The sequence below is a fragment of the Helicoverpa armigera genome, chromosome 17 (genome assembly GCF_030705265.1).
Source record: "Helicoverpa armigera isolate CAAS_96S chromosome 17, ASM3070526v1, whole genome shotgun sequence".
In the NCBI taxonomy this organism is placed as follows: Eukaryota; Metazoa; Arthropoda; class Insecta; order Lepidoptera; family Noctuidae; genus Helicoverpa; species Helicoverpa armigera.
Window position 1 is genome coordinate 9,646,147 of NC_087136.1, and position 3,400 is coordinate 9,649,546.

At 32.9% G+C, this 3,400-nt stretch overlaps 1 non-coding gene across 1 annotated transcript; it reads right to left on the reverse strand.

Moving 5' to 3' along the window:
• Positions 1-1,795: 1,795 nt before the first annotated feature.
• Trnaw-cca (transfer RNA tryptophan (anticodon CCA)) lies at positions 1,796-1,867 on the reverse strand. The gene has a single exon. It is a non-coding gene; the product is annotated as a tRNA-Trp (tRNA).
• Positions 1,868-3,400: the final 1,533 nt, after the last annotated feature.

Here is a 3,400-nt window from a genome sequence, read left to right on the forward strand (position 1 = left end):
GATATTTCTTTTTAGTTCTTATGTATAACATGGATAAAAATATTTTAAAACTTTTAGTCCAAAAATATATTTAATCTTTTAACATTTTATCGCTATACTTTTTTTGAACAAGTTTGAATCTAAACTCTAAACTAATATTATAAAGAAGATTAGGATGTTTTTATGTGTTCGTACCCGGCTCCGAAACTCCTGAACCAATTTAAAAAAAATATTTCACTGTTAGGTGACATAGGCTATATTTTATCTGGATACAGGAAAAAGTTTCCCTAGGATGCATGCGAAACCAAAAGAAACAGCTAGTAAATAGATATAAATCATTAAGAATTCCTAGACTGACCGTGGCAACCAGAAACTCAGTCTGTCATTGAGCCTCAAGGTTACACAAAAAACTTATTTTTTCATATAACTTGACTATCAAGATAAGCACTAATGCCCGGTTTCTGAGGTCCACTTAACGAGAGTTTATCTATCCGTCAGCGCTATTGGTTCGATAACGCCTTCGAATGCGTTTCCGAGCCACGTGTCTTAAGTTATACTCAGTTTACACGGCGTTTAACTTAACTCCCCATATTTGGCCGTTTATCTGTCCCATAACTTTGTTTGACGTTTAAATGTCACAAAAATACCACGTTTTAGGTTACTTCCGTCGCGTCCAGTCAGTTTAAGAAGCCAGTGAACAAAATTAATATTAAAATGCCTACTTATAAAAATACAAACATAATATGAATGCAAGAAGCTCGTCAGAATCGGATTTCGAAGTGCTTAAAATAATTTCTAATATATCATATTAGTGTAACGGAATAGAAGGGACAGGAGAAATCCTATCGAAATGTTTAACTACATAAAATTTGAAAAAGATATCGTTTTACATGTTGATTTCTGACACTTACGCGATTATTAGACATCACTTGTACGGATTTTATCACAAAAAAAACACCGTAATACATCTGGATGATATTCATCACCCTTACTCTACCTCCTGTTGCGCTCCTTCAATGCACATGGTCTGAGTTGGAACAACTTTTTATTATATATTATATTATATAATTTTAACGTACATTTGTAAAAGAGCCATCTATCGACAGATTAAGAAGTACGTATCGGTTCCTTAACTATTTAGCTGGCAGTTTGGTGCTCGGAAACGCAGCAAAAGTTAAATGGCGTTTATCAATTCAATAACTTTGTCGAATCGATAACTAACCAAGAGATATCCAGAGACTTCAGAAACCGGGCATAAGTAGTTTTATTATATCCAAAAGCGTTGTATTTTCCCTTTTCACCGTATATTGCAATAAGATACTCTATGCTTATTTGTTGAGTACTTATGGACCCTCGTATGTAAGGGTATATTAACGTTTTTGTATATATGGGAGTTTCTATGAGTTTGTGTTACACTTATACCTAGTGAAACTGAGATGGTATTAGTATGAAAATTGTAATAATCGTATCGTTTTATGAGGTTGAGTGAAGGGCTAATAAAGTTGGTAGAATAGTTTCATAATACGTAGTCTTTGCAATGTGTAAATTATCCAGAATATGGTTAGGCTAAAGTAGCTTATAACTATCCCTTTAGAGTCAAATCTAACTCTATACCATATTTTACTTAAATAGGCATTTCAGAGATACTGTCTTTACAGTTCAGGAATTTATCGATAACGTATACGTGAACAAAACGTTTTCAAAGAAATCTAGAAGAAAATCAAAAACGTTGAATAATTTTTTCGCAACATCAAACAATGTTTTTTAAATAAATATTTGAAATTGTTTTATAATTATGATGACAAAAAGTGGTATTTGACCCCGACGTGATTTGAACACGCAACCTTCTGATCTGGAGTCAGACGCGCTACCGTTGCGCCACGGAGTCGCTTGGCAGAGGCTCGAAATATAAGAATAGTTCACACAGCCACTTTGAAGTATGAACAATTTGTAAGCGTTTTGTCTACCAAAGATGGAATATTTTTAAAGATTCTCATTTTTTGTTGGACTGTTGTAAGCTGTAACTACAAGTTTCATGAGAATTGGTTCAGCTATTCTTACAAACAGTCAGTGAGATAAGACAAAATTGAAAAAAATAATAATATTAGGTACCTACGATGTTATACTAAAAATATACACCACTTAACGTATTGAAAATCTAAAAATAACCCAAAACCACTTAGCTTTTTAACAAATCCCTGACAAAACATTTTCCATTCAACCTGTTACTATTACTAACCACAACACTTCACTACACACACACACACCCTCACACACACAGAGAGACACATACAATAAACATACACACACACAATCAAAACAACGAAAACAAACTCCACTCTGGTATCTCAACAAACAGGTGAGATTATAACATTCATAATAAAACTTACTAATATAGTAAACATATGAATGTCTGTTGGTATGTTCGTTACGTTTTCGTGGTAAAAGTGCAGTACGGATAAAGACGGAATTCGGCATGGAAAATGGTGGGTTCCTTAAATCTGCATGGTTTCTTTTTCGGAAGAATCCGAAGAATTTTAATTTAATACTATAAAGGCGAAAGTTTGTGAGTATGTTTATTCAAATCACCATTAAACGCTATGATCCAATTTTGTTCAAAATTATAGGTTATAGCAGCATAGATTACACTAAGCTACTTTTACTTACATCCTAAAAAAAATTTTATATAGGCTTTCTTTATTTATCCTAATCGTCATTTTTCAGCGATCGAACCCGTAGGTAAAACCTAGTATGTTCATAATAGTATGGAAATCAGCTTACCGTGTCTGAAACAAGTTTATGAACAGTTTCGAATAGAAATAGTGTGAACTGGTGTGTCATACCTACTGTAAAGGAAAGAATTTGCTATTATGTTGGGCGGAGAAATATACGGTTCAGTCGTTTTGGAGCTTCTAGAGTAACAAACAAAGAAACAAAAAATCCTCTTTATTATATTAGAATTATAAAGATAAGCTATCGGAGTTGATAAAAATGTGTTTCCCTTTTTCTATTAAGATTAAAAACGATTACAAAATTATCTTCTTTTAATCTCCAAACCAAATTCAATAGACATTTCGTAATTCACAAATCCGCCATCTTGGATTCGGAAGCGGACAAAACGAGGTCATGGTTTATTAAACAAAAACTTAATATTTAAACATTTCTCACTAAACACGGCTTTCGTAAGAATAAGGGCCAAAAGTTTTCTAATTTTGTGCCCCAAAAACTCGTCCATTGCCTGATTAAATAAACAAAAAGGTTTTTTATGTGCTTGTAATGTTTGCAATGAAACTCTTTTGAACTACTTAAAGATTTTAGCGTTTTTCAGCAGATTTATTAAAGCGTAAATGAGTTTATGAGGAACACTTCAGAATGAATTATGGAGGAATTATTTTGCCGTTGTATATTTTTGGGAAGAGAG